General features: G+C 41.1%; 1 long non-coding RNA gene across 1 annotated transcript; it reads right to left on the bottom strand.

Moving 5' to 3' along the window:
* Window positions 1–273: 273 nt before the first annotated feature.
* LOC131908413 (uncharacterized) lies at window positions 274–16,040 on the bottom strand. Its single transcript, XR_009378585.1, has 4 exons — window positions 15,903–16,040; window positions 5,895–5,956; window positions 4,462–4,548; window positions 274–640 (listed from the first exon to the last, which is right to left on the bottom strand). It is a non-coding gene; the product is annotated as an uncharacterized LOC131908413 (long non-coding RNA).
* Window positions 16,041–16,633: the final 593 nt, after the last annotated feature.

Below are 16,633 nucleotides of genomic sequence, written 5' to 3'. Positions count from 1 at the left end.
TTTGAGGCTCTCTTGAGCTGCTTGTGAGATTCTCTCAAAAACAAAAAGGAACATTATTACTCAGTTGGTAAAGTGCTGGCCTAGCTTGCAGGAGGCCCTTAGCTGGATCACTAGTACCAACAAACCTGGCTGATGGTACACAGGCCTGTAATCACAGTGCTCCAGAGATGGACTTCAGGATTATCCTTGGCTTCAGGTAGTTCCTGGCCAACCTGGGCTATTAAAATGTTAGATATTCGGCAAAGATGGTAGTGCATACCTGTGATCCCAATACTTTGAAGGTGGAGGTAGGAAGTCCAGTGTTCAAGGTTATCTTCAACTATGCTGAGATTCCAGATTTGCCTGGGCTAACCAAGACTTGTATCAAAACAAAACAACCAAACAAAAATATGCAGTCTTCACTTAGCTATGTTAACCTGCTACATTCACATAGAGTCCCCAGCCTGAACTGCAGGTATTTAAGCTTTCTCTTGCTGACTCGGACCTCTCATGGATTGATGTTTGTCAAGATCAGTCAGACAGGCGTGATGCTACATGTCTGCCAATCCCCGCACTGCTAATCCCAGAAGCAAGGGAATTGCTGTAAATTCAAGGTCAGCTTGGTCAACAAAGTGAGCGAGGGCCAGGCCACAGTGAGATCCTTTCTCAAAATAAAATAAAAATAAAAATTAGTCAATTGTCTATACATTTTATGTCTGCTTTTGAAAGTATTACCTGAGTCAAAAGTAGCTTATTTAAGCCGTGAATTTCCTATGGATTTTCAAGTCAGGTGTGGGGCCTTGCAAATGAGTTCTACCTCTTGCCAACACACTTCTTACAGAGACTACTGACAGCTGTCTATGGCCAACACCTAGACTCTGACCCAAGTGAGAGCGGGAGACCCCATTTCCTGTAGACTGCTTTGAACCATCTCGCATATTAACTCCTCCAGTTCCAGCTGATGGATTTTGTGTCTTGGGTTTCTTTTACTTTTCCACATCTGTATTTAATTAACAAGGCTCTTAATTTATCTTATTTTTTTTCTTAGAACAGACTCAGTGATTCCTTAGAACGCTGTCTCTGGCAATTTCTTTGGATGCAATGGAGAAATGAGAGCAACCCTCTGACTTCCTAGGACTCTAATAGGATTAAGTGAGTTAGCATTAGCAATGCATTTACAACAGTGTCTCACACAGAAAGACACAGAAATGTTAAACAAATGAAAAGCTAATTTTAAAACAAGTAACTGACACATATATATATATATATATATATATATATATATATCCTCCTAGAGAGTATTGAAACATAATTATTTAGAGCTGATATGTAGGTGGAGTTTTCTATCCTGACTGCCTGCTCCCAAATAATCACTCAGAGGCTTATATTAATTACAAATGCTTGGCCAATAGCTCAGGCTTATTATTAGCTAACTCTTACATTTAAATTAACCCATATTTCTATTTATGCTTTGCCACATGGCTCATGGCTTGTTACCTCATTTTCTGCACATCCTGCTTGCTTAGCGGCTGGCTGGCTTCTTCTCTGACTCTACCCTTCTTTATCCCATCATTCTCGGTGTGGCTTTCCCACTTAACTTTATCTTGTTCAGCTATTGGCCAGTCTGCTTGTTTATTAAACCAATCATAGTGACATATATTCACACAGTATACAGAAGGATTATTCCACACTGATGAGATGGGTTGGTGAGTAAGGACACTTGCTGCCAAGCTTGAGGACCCAAATTCAATCCCTGGAACCCACATGATAGAGGTGACTCCTTCAAGTTGTCCTCTGACCTCAACATTCGAGCACATACACACACACACACACACACACACACACACACACACACACACGCTAAATAAATAAATAAATTTAAACAAACAAACAAACAAAACGTTATTAATTGAGACTTGATTTGGTGGTGTATACCTATAATTCCATTATTTGGGAGGTGGAGGCAGGAAAATCAGGAGTTCAAGACCAGCCTTGACTAAATATCCAGTTCAGGAGGCCAACCTGGACTGAATGATACTCTGTTTCAAAAACAAACAACAAAGTAATAAAAATAATAAACCAAACCAACAATCACCTTCCAAACATTATCGTTTGGAGCAGTGAAAAATATTTTTGTGTGGTCTAAAAAGAGTTCCAGAATTAAATTAATTGAATTATAACTGTTTTGCTTAATATGGGAAGTTTTCAGTTTTAAATTTCAGTCAATAAAGATATTCCTCTAGTAGATAACTAAATATAATACTTATTATTTTTAAGTTTAGCAAGGAAGGTCTTATTTATACAAGATGGAAATATCTTTCATATAAAAATGTAATTTGAAATTTTGTGTTAGCTGAGCTGAAATTATGTGTGGTGCAGGCCTGTAACATCAGCTGCTTAGGAGATTAAACCAGGAAGATCCCAAATTCAAGGTCTGCCCAAACTACAGAGTGAGTTCAAGGACAGTCTGGGTAACTTGGCAAGACCCTGTCTCAAAATAAAAAGTAAGAAGTAGTTCTATGCACTGGTCATAAGTGAAAGGCCCCGGTTTTGAAAAAGAGAAAACAGGATGGGTTTAAGTACAGTGAAAGCATTAAAATAGTTTTTTTGTTTTGTTTTGTTTTAACAATGCTGGTTAGTTTTTTTTGTCAACTTGACCCAGGCTAAAGTCATCTGGGAAGAGGGAACCTCAATTGAGGAAATGTCTCCATCTAATTGGCCTCTGGGGTCATCTTCTTGGTTAATGATTAATGTGGCCTCCAGACCACTCCTTGGCAGGTGGTGGTGGGTTGTATTAGAAAGCAAGCTGCGTGAGCTATTAGAAGCATGCTAGTAAGCAACATTCTGCCTTGGCCTCTGCTTCAGCTCCTGCCTCCAGATTCCTGCCTTGAGTTCCTGCCCTGACTTCCCTTCATGAGGCACTATAAGCTTTAAGTCAAAATAAACCCTTCTTCCCCAAGTTGCTTTGGTTGTGGTGTTTATCATAGCAAAAGACTGCAAACTGGAACACTACCTTTAGTTGTTTTTCAAGATAGAATCTTATTATGTAGCCTAGGCTGGCCTCAAACTCATGGCTTTCCTGAAATAGTTCCCTGAGAGCTGGAATTATAGGTATGTGCCAATATATCTGGTTATTTTATACTTTTTAATACATCCAATTTAAACTAATTAAGACTTAATTCATATCCTAAAGGTAAATGGTTTAAAAAATTGTAGATTTACTTTACATGTATGAGTCTTCTGCCTATATGCATGTATGTGCACCACATGTGTGCCTGGTGCCTACAGAGGCCAGAAGAGGGCATTAGATCCCCCAGAACTAGAGTTACAGACAGTTATGAGCCACCATGTGGAGACTGGGAACTGTACCTGGGTCCTCTTTGAGAGCAGCAAGTGCTCCTTCCTGACTGCTAACTAACTCTTAAGCCTCACATGTATTTCAGATATATCTATATCCATCTGTCTGTCTATCTATCTATCTATCTATCTATCTATCTATCTATGAAGAAGAGCTAACTGGAACACTACCTTTAGTTGTTTTTCAAGATACTATGTTTTAGGAAATAAAGAAAGACAGAAAAACAGAAAGGCAGAAAGACAAAGATATATATATATATATATATATATAGATAGATAGATAGATAGATAGATAGAGAGAGAGAGAGAGAAGAACAGTGTGTATGGTATGCACATATATATATTTTTCCTTTCAAACAATTCTATTAAATGAGTCATTCTCAAAATATGTTACAAGAAATGCTGGTCCAGGAGTAGGAGCTGAGGAAAGAAAGTCCCTTGAGCCTAGGCATTCAAGGCCAGTCTGAGAACTACAAAGAGACCCTGACTCAAAAATAAACAACAACAAAAAGGAAAAGAAATACAGTATGCTGTGGGATGGTCTGTATGTCAAGTGTGTTGCTGATTGGTCAATAAATAAAACACTGATTGGCCATTGGCTAGGCAGGAAGTATAGGCAGGACAAGGAGGAGAATAAAGCTGGGAAGTGGAAGGCTGAGTCAAATAGACACTGCCAGCCGCCACGATGAGAAACAGCATGTGAAGGTGCTGGTAAGCCACAAGCTGCATGGCAGGGTATAGATTTGTGGAAATGGATTAATTTAAGCTATAAGAACAGTTAGCAAGAAGCCTGCCACGGCCATACAGTTTGTAACCAATATAAGTCTCTGTGTTTACTTGGTTGGGTCTGAGTGGATGTGGGACTGGCAGGTGAGAGAGATTTGTCCTGACTGTGGGCCAGGCAGGAAAACTCTAGCTACAACAGTATGAGCAACTTTTCCTCTCGGTGACTCATTAAACCCCAGAGGAAATTTTCTGTAGGTGCCTTGTAACTTTTTGGTCATCATTTGGGTAGCAGAAAGTCCCCAGACCACATGTTTCCAATAACAGTTTCATTTCTGTAATTACATTGTCCAGTCCAGCAAATAATGGAAGCCCTAAACCCACATATGATTTGGCACTTACCTCTATTTCAGCTCTGTCTCGACCATGACCAAAGGTCAGGCCTTTCTCTTACGCTGCCCACCACCTGATACCTAAGCAACTCTGCTCCTGGGAAAAAACAGAGAGAAGAAAAAAGGTCTTATTTGATTGACAGTCAGTCAAGCAACCCCTGCTGGGACTTCTAAGAGCAGCAGGTTCTTACCCTTTGTCCCTTCCAATTCTATTTAATTTTTTATGTGTATGTATGTTTTGCCTGCATGTATGCCTGTGTGCCATGTGCATTCTCAGAGGCCAGAGGGAGCGTTAGATCTGGAACTGGAGTTGAAGAGTCAACATATGCTTAACCTGAGAAGGGAACTGGGACGAGTAGAGGGAGGGAAAACTGTAATCAGGGTACATAATGTGAGAAAAATAATCTATTTCAATAAAAGGAAAAATAAACAAGTAAGAATAAACGCTTTCTTTTGTAAGTCGCCTTGGTTGTGATGTTTTGAATCTGTCTTCTAGTTGAAGCTTAGGGAAAACACCCGAAAAACACAAGGAAAACACGCAAGGATGACAGAGTTGTCTCCACAGACAAACCCCCTCTTCACGACACTTTACTGTTAAGCCTTCATAACCACAAAGTTCACTAAGACCTCTGTATTATTGACTTTTTAATTACTGCTATAAAAGTCAGACCAAGGCAACTTCCAAAAGAAAGGGTTTATTTTTATTTATTTATTTGTTTTTGTTTGTTTATTTATTTATTTGTTTATTTATTTATTTATTTATTGTCCCCCTTATTGAAATAGATTTTTTTTCTCACATGGTGTATCCTGATTACTTGGGGCTGGAGAGATGGCTCAGCCGTTCAGAGCACTGGAGGACCTGCGTTCAATTCCCAGCACCCGCTCGGCAGCTCACAACCGTCTATAACTGTAGTCCTGTGAGATCCAATGCCCTCTTCTGGTGTGCAGATTTATGTGAAGATAAAACACTCATGTACATAAAATAAATCAATACAGTTTTTCTTTCCTCTGCCCCTCCCAACCCCTCTCCACCTCTCCTCTCATCCAGACCCAATCCCTTTCCATATCTCATTAGAAAACAAACCGGCTTCTAAGACATAATAAATATAATATAATATAATATGATATGATATGATATGATATGATATGATTAAAAAAAACTAACACATCAAAATTGGGCAAAACACGCAACCAGAAGGAAAAGAGCATAAGAAACAGAGACTTAGCCAGGCGGCAGTGGCAGACACCTTTAATCCCAGCACTCAGGAGGCAGAGGCAGAAGGATCTCTGTGAGTTTGAGGCTAGTCTGGGATACAGAGTGAGTTCCAGGAAAGGCACCACAACTACACAGAGAAACTCTGTCTTGAAAAACCAAAAAAAAAAAAAAAAAGAAAAAGAAAAAAGAAAAGAAAAGAAAAAAGAAAGAAAGAAACAGAGACTTACTCATTCGCACACTCAGGAATCTCATAAAAACAGTAATCTGGAAGCCATAATACACAAAGGACCTGTAGGATAAAAAGGGAGAAGAAAAAAATATAAGTAAAATAAAATAAAAGTAAACAATAGTAAGAAAAAATTTAAAAAGAGAAAGAAAAGCCCTGCCCTGACATTATGAGACAAGGAACCTCCAAAGACTCCATTTAGCTCCTTTTCTTTTGGTCATCTGCTGCTGGGAATCCAGTTTAAAGAGCAGTTGGTTTCCCCAGTGAGACTCCCTTGGAGGAAATTAAATTTTCATTTTCAAGTGGTTAGCAATTGGAGATTGCTTCTGGGTTGCTGATGGGGGCATGTGTCCACTTCTCCTTTCAGCTACAGGACCCCATCTGGTGCAGACCGGTGCAGGCCCTGTACATGCTGCCTCAGTCTCTGTGAATGGATTAGATTCATTTAGAGGGCCTTGTTTTCTTGGTGGCCTCCATACCCTCTGGCTTTTATACTCTGTGCTTCCTCTTCTGCAGGGTCCCCTGAGCCCTGAGGGGATGTGTAACAGGTCTTTCTTTGGACCACCAGCTCCTGAATAACGACAGGGAGACTTATTATTAATTATGAAAGCTTGGCCTTAGCTTAGGCTTGTTTCCAACTAGCTCTTATAACTTAAATTAACCTGTTTATATTAATCTGCATTCTGCCTCTTGGCTTGTTACCTTTCTTCAGTAAGTGTACATCTGAATTCTTCTGCCTCTCACTGACGTATCACCCACCTCTCAGATTCTTCCCCCAGTTCCTCTCTCCCTGCCCGGAAGCCCCACCTCTCCTCTCCTGCCTAGCTATTGGCCATTCAGCTCCTCATCAAACCAATCAGAAGGTGCTTTAGGCAGATGAGGTAAAACAGACAGTCTTCACAGTGTACAAAAAGATTATTCCACAGCACTGATGGATTTGATGGAGATGTCAGTTTAGGGCTGAGTGTTTCAAGGTCTCTCTCTGCAAAATGTCTGCCTATGGATCTCTCTAGTTGTTCCCATCTGCTTCAGGAGGAAGCTTCTCTGATGATGGTTGATCTATGGCACTGATTTATGACTATAGTAGAATGTCATTAGAAGTCATTTTATTGCTACATTCTTTTAGTAGAAAAGTAGTATTTGGTTCCCTGGTCTATCTGGTCTCAGGTTCTTGGTCACCCAAGCAGCGTCGGGTGTGGGTTCCACCTCAGGGAGTGGGTCTTAAGTCAAATCAGATATTGGTTGGTCACTCCCACAAGCTCTCTGCCACCATTGTCCTAGCATATCTTGCAGGCAGGACACAATTATAGATCAAAAGGGGTTTGTGGCTGGCTTGGTGTTCATGTTTCTCCTGTGGTGACAAGCAGAGTACCTTCCTGTACCAAAGATGCTGGCATATAGGGGTGAAGGCTCTATGTAGGTACCAGTTCAATTCCTCTATGTTCTATGAGTTGTGACGTGTTATCTTTAGCAACAGGACCTTGCCACCAGTTTGTGGAGAGCAACCTATAGTCTTGGCAATAGTCTGGGTTGTTTGGGAACTCCCATGGGACCCCTTTGGCCAATAATTCAATTAGATATAACCCATTTGCTATACTGGAAGCTTCATTTGGCAACAAGAGATGTCCAGTTGGGGCTCTGTCTCCCTCATTATTTGTCAATTTCATTCAGATAGCCTTCATATATGTATATATTTTAGGAAGCTTCTACTGTATTAGGTTTCCATACTACCCCTCAGATGGCCTTTAATTTATCTGTCTCTTCCAATATTCCCTCCCTTGTCACCCTTTTCCCTCCCTGTCCCCACTTGGTTGTCCCATCCCAGCTCCTCCCACTCCATCAATCTGTAACTATCTATTCTATTCCCCTTTCCAAGGGAGATCTATCTATCCCCAACACACATACTCCAGTCCCTTATTCTATACCTAACTTCTGTGGTTCTATGGATTGTAGCTTGGTTATCATTGACTTAACAGCTAATATTTATATATAAGTGGATATATACCATATTTATCTTTCTGGGTCTGGGTTTCCTCACTCAGGTTTTTTTTTTCTAATTCCATACATTTACCTGCAGATTTCATGATTTCATTTTTTAAATGGCTGAGTGATACTCCATTGTGTAAATGTACCACATTTTCTTTACCCATTCCTTTGTTGAGGGATACCTAGATTGTTTTCAATTTCTGGCTACTAAGAATAGAGAATCAATGAACATAGTTGAGCAGATGTCTCTGTGGTAGAATGACACATCCTTTGGGTATATGCCCCAAAGTGGTGTCTTGCCCAAGCTGGATCTTGAGGTAGATCAATTCCCATCTTCCTGAGGAACCACCATACTGATTCCCATAGTGGCTATACAGGTTTGCACTCTTACTACACATCCTTGCCAGCATGAGCTGTCACTTGTTTTATTGATCTTAACCCTTCTGACAGGTGTAAGATGAGATCTCATCTTTTGACTTGCACTTGAGTACTTTTGACTTGCATTTCCCTGATAACTAAGGATGCCGAACATTTCTTTAAGTGTTTCTCAGCCATTTGTGGTTCCTCTTGAGAATTCTGTTTAGATCTGCATCTCATTTTAAAATTTGGTTATTTGTTTTCTTCATATCTAGATTTTTGATTTCTTATATATATATTGGATATTAGCCCTCTATCAGATATGTAGTTGGTTAAAACAACAACAACAACAAAACAACAAAAAAAACCCCACAACTTTTCCTATTTCATAGGCTGCCACTTTGTAAGAGTGAGCGTGTCCTTTGCCATAGAGAAGCTTTTCAGTTTCATGAGGTCTCCTTTATTAACTGTTGATCTTAGCGCCTAAGCTATTGTTTTGTTCAGAAAGTCTTTTCCTGTGCCAATTCATTCAAGGCTATTCCCCACTTTCTCTCTATCAGGTTCAGTGTATCTGGTTTTATGTTGAGGTCTTTGATTCATTTGGAGTTGAGGTTGTTGCTGTTGTTGTTGTTGTTTTTTGAGACAGTATTTCTCTGTGTAACAGCCCTCAAACTCATAGAGATCTGCCTGCCTCTGCCTCCTGAGTACTGGGATTAAAGGCATGTGCCACCATACCCAGCTTGGAGTTGAGTTTTGTGCAGGGTGATAAGTATGGATCTATTTGCATTCTTCTACAAGCAGCTGCCCAGTTTGACCAGCACAATTTGTTGAAGATGTCTTTTTTTTCAGTGTGTATTTTTCTGGCTTCTTTATAAAAAAATCAAGTGTCTGTAGCTATGTGGATTTATGTCTGGGTCTTCAATTTGATTCCATTGATTAATGTGTCTGTTTTTATGCTAATACCATGCTATTTTTATTACTATAGCTCTGTAGTACAACTTGAAATCAGGGATGGTGATACCTCCAGCAGTTCTTTTATTATTCAGGATTATTTTAACTATCTTGGATTTGTTGTTGTTGTTGTTTGTTTGTTTGTTTGTTTCCATGTGAAGCTGAAAATTGTCCTTTCAAGACCTGTGAAGAATTGTGTTAGAATTTGGGGGATTTCATTTAATCTATAGATTGCTTTGGGTAGGATGGCTGTTTTTACTATATTAATCCTACTGATCCATGGGCATGGAAGATCTTTATATTTTCTCACATCTTCTTCAATTTCTTTCTGCAGTGTCTTAAAGTTTTTTTTTGTTTTTTTGTTTTTTTTAGATTTAATTTATAGGCGGTGGTGGCGCACGCCTTTAATCCCAGCACTCGGGAGGCAGAGCCAAGCGGATCTCTGTGAGTTCGAGGCCAGCCTGGGCTACCAAGTGAGTCCCAGGAAAGGCGCAAAGCTACACAGAGGAAACCCTGCCTCGAAAAACCAAAAAAAAAAAAAAAAAAAAAAAAAAAAAGATTTAATTTATTATGTATACAGCATGTATGACTGCAGGCCAGAAGAGGGCACCAGATCCTATCACAGATGGTTGTGAGCCACCATGTGGTTGCTGGGAATTGAACTCAGGACCTCTGGAAGAGCAGTCAGTGCTCTTAACCTCTGAGCCATCTCTCCAGCCCTTTTTTTGTTTTGTTTTGTTTTTGTTTTTTTGAGACAGGGTTTCTCTGTGTAGCTTTGCTCCTTTCCTGGATCTCGCTCTGTAGACTAGGCTGGCCTCGAACTCACAAAGATCCGCCTGCCTCTGCCTCCCGAGTGCTGGATTAAAGGCGTGCGCCACCACCACCCGGCACCGTCTTAAAGTTTTTATCATACAAGTTTTATACTTGCTTAATTAGAGTTACTCCAACATATTTTATATTCTTTGGGGCTATTGTGAAAGGTGTTTTTCCTTGATTTTTTTTCAGGTTGTCATTTTTGTATAGGAGGGCTACTGATTTTTGTGAGTTAATTTTGTATCCAGTTACTTTGCTGAAAGTGTTTATCAGTTGTAGGAGTTTCCCAGTGAAAATTTTAAGATCACTTATGTATACTGTCATATTATCTACAAATGATGATACCGTGACTTCCCTTTTCCAATTCATATCCTCTTGATCTCCTTCAGTTGTCTTACTGCTCTATCTATGACTTCAAGTACTACGTTGAATAGATAAGGAGAGAGTGGGCAACCTTGTTTTGTTCCTGATTTTAGTGGAATTGCTTGAGATTCTCTCCATTTAAGTTGATGTTGGCTATGGGCTTGCTGTAAACTATCTTTATTATGTTGAGGTATGCCTCTTGAACCCCTAATCTCTCCAGAATTTTTACCATGAAGGGGTGTTGGATTTTGTCAAAGGCCTTTTCTACATCTGATGAGATGATCATGTGATTTTTACCTTTCAGTTTCTTTATATGGTGGATTACATTTATTGATTTACATATGTTGAACCATTCCTGCATCTCTGGGATGAAGCCTACTTCATCATGGTTGATGATCTTTTTTATGTGTTCTTGGATTCAATTTGCAAGTATTTTACTGAGAATTTCTGCACCATATTCATAAGGGAAATTGGTCTGTGTTGGGTGTTTATGTGGTTTGAGCATCAGGGTAACTGTGGCCTTGTAGAACGAACTGGGCAATGTCCCTTCTATTTCTATTTTGTGGAATAATTTTGGAGTATTGGCATAAACTCTTCTTTGAAAGTCTGGTAGAATTATGCACTAAAACAATCTTGTTTAGAGCTCAGAAGAGGGCGTTAAATACTCTGGAACTAAAGTGGGTGTGAGCTACTCAACGTGTGTGCTGGGACTTGGGTATATTTTCTACTTGAGAAAGGTCTTTCCTTTAATTTATTCTGTATCTTAGTTTTTCGGTTTCTTATTTGTTTGCTGATTAAAGTATATTATCTCAATTTTTCAATGATTCTTTCAGATTTTGTGGTTACTACTAAACCAGTCACATATGTTTGATTACTGAAATCATGTTTAACATGACTTTAATCATGAAAGTCCAAAAGTGGAAGGAGAGTTCAAAAAAAAAAGAAGAAGAAGAAGAAGATGCCAGGCAGTGGTGGTGGGAGGCAGAGGCAGGCAGATCTCTGTGTATTTGTGGGCAGCCTGGTCTACGGAGTGAGATCCAGGACAGGCAGAGCTGTTACACAGAGAAACTCTGTCTCAAAAAAAAAAAAAGGAGAGGAAGAGGAAGAAGAAGAAAGAAAGAAAGAAAGGAAGGAAGGAAGGAAGGAAGGAAGGAAGGAAGGAAGGAAGAAAGAAAAGGGAAAAAAACCCTGTCATGCGTAGCTGCTCAGGTCACAGCTGGTGATCATAGCCTTGTGGTCAGTTGTCATGGCTGGACACGTGCTCCAAGAAGCATAAAATCTGCTTTTTTTTTTTTTAACGTCAGGTGTGTGTTTTGTTTTCTTCCTTTTCCCTCCGCAGTGAAAGAGATAAAGGGGAGCATTTATAGTGTTATGTAACCCAGTGCCAGCCTTTGTTCCGGCCTTGTCCTGCCCTCAGGGTAAACCCAGTGCTTCTCTTTATTCATTCTCAGAAAGAAAATCCATTCTAAGAGGCATTAGACTCTGGAGGAAAGCTTTGCAGAGAAAGCAGGCTGATGGGTTCCGTCATACATCACACAGTAAGATTTAATAAAAGCCCCACTAAGCATTTCTGTTGTCCCCTTAGGTTCACCCTGGGATACCAGCTACTGCTCCCTACAGACTGCTCTCCCAGGCAGCCTCTGAGCGACTGCCTGCTCAGAGTGGTTTTTCAGTCCTCAGGTCCTCCCTTCCAAACTCCTAAATCTATTGTTCGCTTTCACAACGTTTTTGTTGTCTCCTGGATTCTTCAATTTTGCATCTTAACCCCTGTTACAGAATGTAAGAAGTGAAATGCAAAGACATCTTCGTGGGGCTAGAGTGCAGCTCAGTGATGAAATATACCCTTGGCATTTGAGAGGCCCGGGTTCAGTCCCTAGCACCTAACCAACAAGTAAACAAATGAGAATTTTCTTTGGTTGAAAATATTTTTTTTTCATTCACATGATAAAAAAGCCATCATAAAGTGAAGATTCTAGGTGTAGATAGCTGAGAGACTTAGGGATTACAAAACCCCAGAATATTAGTGATAGTGCTGTATATGAAGCTCAGCTGCAAAGTGGTTGCTTGATGTGAATGAAGCTCTGGACTTGATTAGATTCTTAACACTGGGGGTGGTGGTGGCTTTACGTGGGGCACACCTGAGGGCAGCCTTGTGGACACGGAGAGACACTTTTTTTTTTGTTTTGTTTATTTCCCAGACAAGGTTTCTTTGTGTAGTCCTGGCTGTCCTGGAACTTGTTCTGTAGAAGGGCTGTCTTCAAACTCACAGAGATTTGCCTGCCTCTGCCTCCTGAGTGCTAGGATTAAAGGCGTGCGCCACTACGCAAGCCCAGCTGAGACACTGTCTTAAAAAACAAAACCAAGCCGGGCAGTGGTGGCGCTCGCCTTTAATCCCAGCACTCGGGAGGCAGAGCCAGGTGGATCTCTGTGAGTTCGAGGCCAGCCTGGGCTACCAAGTGAGGCCCAGGAAAGGCGCAAAGCCACACAGAGAAACCCTGTCTCGAAAAACCAAAAACAAAAAACAAAAACAACAACAACAACAAAAAAAACCCAAAAACAAAACCAGGGCTGGAGAGATGGCTCAGAGGTTAAGAGCACTGACTGCTCTTCCAGAGGTCCTGAGTTCAATTCCCAACAACCATATGGTGGCTCACAACCATCTGTAATGAGATCTGGTGCCCTCTTCTGTGTACATAATAAATAAGTCTTAAAAAAAAAAGAAAGCCAAATTTATCTTATTAAAACAAAACCATTGTATGTGTGTCTGTGTGTGGGTGGTGGTGTGTGTGGGGGGAGCTGGAGAGTTGGCTCAGCAGGTAAGAGCACGAGCTGTCCTTCCAGAGGACTGGGGTTTAGTTCCCAGCACCCACATAGCTCACAATGTGTTTATCTCCAGTTCCTTCTAGGGGATCAGATGGCCTCAAGGGCATTGCACACATGTGGTGTACATAAACATGTAGGCAAAAACTCATACACATAAAATAAAAATAAATAAATCTTGTAACAAAACAAGCTTGGCTGGGGGATGCAAGCCTATAATCCCTTACTTGGGAGACAGAAGCAGGAAGATTGATGCAAGTTCTGGGCCAACCTGGTCTACCAAGCAAATTCCAAGGCAGCCAGAGCCACATAGTGAAAGCCTGTCTCAAAAAACAAACAAACAAACAAACAAACAAGTCAAACCAAAGCAAGATAAAACCTGAGACCTAGAATAAAATCCAATGAGGACTCAATCTTCCTCTCCAATCTATTTCCCCTCTGAAGGCTGATGGACTTGTACTTTGGTGTGGCCATATGGCTAAATTCTGGCCAATGGAGTGGGAGTGGAGGTGAGCTGCACAACTGCAAAGTTATTTGCTTAGAGCCAGGCATGGTGGTTCACACCTACAGTCCCAGCACTTGGGAGATTGAGACAGGAGGACTGCTGCAAGTTTGAGGCCAGCCTGGGCTAAACAGTGAATCAGGCTAGCTTGGTCTACAGAATGAGAGTCTGTTTCCAAATGAAAACAAAACGAAGTCACTTGATTAAGAAGAAGGAAGCTGCATGCTGATTTCTTCCTTTTCCTCTGTCACTGGAGCAGAAAATCAGACCAGGCAGCAGCATAACCTGGAGCAATAAGGCAAAACCACATCCTCACAGCACCTTGCTAGTCCTAGTGTGAGCACTGGCTCAGTCTCACCAGCGTCACCTACGGGCCTGTGAGAATCCTAAGCCCCTTTCCAGACATGCTCACAGAGTCTGCGGTCTAACTAGGAGCCCATATGATCTGTACTGATGCTCCAGTTTAAGGAGAACTTTGGAGCCTGTAGTGGATGGAATCCTGTTGTCAACCGCTGAACTACCTGTACCTACCACCTTTGATCACTTCCCATTTTCTTTTAATTTTGGTAAAATACACATCACATAAAACTTACTAGAGAGCTGGGGATAGATCTCAGTGGCGAAGCAAGTGTGAGACCCTAGGTTCAATCCCCAGCACCACACACACACTCACACATATACACACACCCACACACACTGGCACACAATCTTAATCATTGTGGTTTGTATTTGTGTGTGTTACTGGAGTTCAAACTCCAAGCCTTACATACACTAAATGCACATGCTCTCTCAGTCCCACAGCAACCATGTTTAACAATGGTTCAGTGGTATTAAGTACACACATGGTGTTGTGAAACTGTCACCACCAACTGTCTTGGGGGCTCTTTTCATTTTATAAAAGTGACACTTGAAATTCTATACCCATCAAACAACAACTGCCCTGTTTGTTAACCCCCACACCCCCCACAGACCCTGGCAGCCACTATTCTACTTTGGGACAGTTAGGAAAGAGAGTCAAATCTCTAAATTACCTACTGCTCAGATCCCCTCTTGTAAACAGAAGAGTTGATTTCCTCAGCTGCTGGGTGTTGACAGCTGACAGTCTTAGTCTAGGCCCTCTAGAATGAACAGAGCTCAACCAGTGTCTTTCTAGGGTCAGCAGGTTCACATCCAAAAGATGTGGGGGAGCCAATCCCATGTCCCTAAGTTGGGGTAACTCTACTTAAACTTTGTGGCCCTGAGGGGTTGAAAATCTGAACATGGGGTTGCAAAAACATTGGTCATAGTAAAAGGTTTCTGAATGCATATGCACAGCCATCAAAAGTTAATTCAACATCCAATGCAGGGTTCTCTACCTATGTCACAGGGAGTGTCTTCTCTCCAGCCTTGGTCCTGAATGTGCAGCATACCATCACACTTGACAGGATGGCTGCCTAAAACATCCCTTCTCAGATTTGAGACTGTTGTGTGTTATGAATTGCAGTGTTCTTATCGTACACACAAATTCTTCTACTTTTTATAGAACCAGTGGTTTAATATTTTAGATATTTTCTCATTATGATTCCTCAGCATGTATATAACAATTGAGTATCTATGTAGGTTTTATTGTGTTAAAATATTTGATTTTATGAATTGCTGATGAATTTCATATAAAATTATTAAATGAATTTGACTTGGGATGAGGACAGAACTTGCAACAATTTCTGAAATGGCCATAAATCCTCTTCTGCCATTTTGTACTGTGTATTTATGTGAAGATGCATTCTTCCAACCAATGATTATAAAATCATGATATCAATCAACTTTAAAAAAAAATTGAAGGTTCAGGCTGGGGAGGCAGCTCAGTTGGCCATGTGCTTCCCTAGCATACACAAAGTTCTGGGTTCAATCCCTAGTACCACATGAACAAGGCACAGTGGGCAACTGTAATCCCAGCACTTGGGAGGTGGGATCAGGATGATCAGAAGTTCAAGGTCATCCTCTTGAACATAGCAAATTTGAAGCAAGACTGGGCTACAAGAGACCTTAACTCACTTAAAAAAAAAAAAAAGAATTCTCTGCATCCTGAAGTATTAAAATATGTAGCCCAAGGGCTGGAGAGATGGTTCATTGGCTAAAGCAATTGCCACTTGTCTTAGGGTTTCTATTGCTGTGAAGAGACACCATGACCACTGCAACTCTTATAAAGAAAAACATTTAATTGAGGTGGTGGCTTACAGTTCAGAGTTTCAGTCCATTATCATCATGTTGGGGAACATGGTTGTGTGCAGGCAGACATGGTGCTGGAGAAGTAGCTGTTGAGTCCTACATCTTACAGGCAACAGGAAGTCAACTGAGACACTGGTGATACCCTGAACATGGGAAAGCTCAAAGCCCAACCCCACAGTGACACACTTCCTCCAACAAGGCCATACTACTCAACAAAGCCACACCTCCTAATAGTGCCACTCCCTATGAGCTCATGGGGGGCCATTACATTCAAACCACCACAGCACTCAAGTGTGAGGACTGGAGTTCAGATCCCCAGTACCCACATGGAAGTTGAGTAGGCATGACAGCCGGCCAGTAATCCTGTCACTTAGGTGGCAGAGACAGTGGATCCTTTGGGCAAGCTGGCTGGCTAGACTAGCCAAATTGTAATTTCAGGTTCAGTGGGAGACTGTGCCTCAGTAAATAAAGTGGAGCATGATTGAGGAAGACAACCAATATCCATCTCTGGCCTCCACATGCAGACACAGACACATATGCACATCCAAAAAACTCAGTTAAGACTTACCCTTTTGATGTTGTTGCTTTTTGAGACAGTCTCCCTATGTAGCTCTGGCTGTCCTGGAGTTATAGGTGGTTGTGAGCCATCATGTGGGTGTAGGGAACTGAATTTGAGGGCACTGCAAGAGCAGCATGTCCTGTGAAGGCAATCACAGACTCCATCTTAGGGAAGGGCCACC

Source organism: Peromyscus eremicus, chromosome 4 (assembly GCF_949786415.1).
Source record: "Peromyscus eremicus chromosome 4, PerEre_H2_v1, whole genome shotgun sequence".
Classification (NCBI taxonomy): Eukaryota; Metazoa; Chordata; class Mammalia; order Rodentia; family Cricetidae; genus Peromyscus; species Peromyscus eremicus.
The sequence above is the reverse complement of the archived record's forward strand: the minus strand, read 5'-3'. Positions and strand labels throughout refer to the sequence as shown.